Here is a 524-nt window from a genome sequence, read left to right as displayed (position 1 = left end):
GGCCAGGAGGGGGCGCTTGCGATCTCACTGTGAGCTCTGAGGGCCGCTGTGCGGGTGATGGCCAGCAGGGGGCAGAGTGCGCATGATGTCCTGTGAAACCACGCCTAGCGTGAGAGGAGGCGGGACCACCGGGCCCTGCGTTAAGAAGGCGGGGCCGAGAAGTCCTGCGTGCAGAAGGTGGGGCTGCGTGCCCTACGTGAGAGGAGGGGCGCTGAGTGCCCTGCGTGGGAGGAGGCAGCACTACGTGCCCTGCGTGAGAGGAGGCGGGGCAGCGTGCTGTGCGTGAGAGGAGGCAGGGCCACGTGCCCTGCGTGAGAGGAGGGGCGCTGCGTGCCCTGCGTGAGAGGAGGGGCCCTGCGTGCCCTGCGTGAGAGGAAGGGAGGCTACGTGCCATGCGTGAAAGGAGGCGGGGCCGCCGCGCTCTGCATCAGGCTAAGAAGTCCCACGGTAGGCCATCTACAAGCTGAAAACTAGGGAAGCCAGGAACATGGCTCAGTCTAAGTTTGAGAGCCTCAAAGCCAGGG

This window comes from Propithecus coquereli, unplaced genomic scaffold (genome assembly GCF_000956105.1).
Source record: "Propithecus coquereli isolate 6110/MARCELLA unplaced genomic scaffold, Pcoq_1.0 Scaffold602, whole genome shotgun sequence".
Taxonomy (NCBI): Eukaryota; Metazoa; Chordata; class Mammalia; order Primates; family Indriidae; genus Propithecus; species Propithecus coquereli.
The sequence above is the reverse complement of the archived record's forward strand: the minus strand, read 5'-3'. Positions refer to the sequence as shown.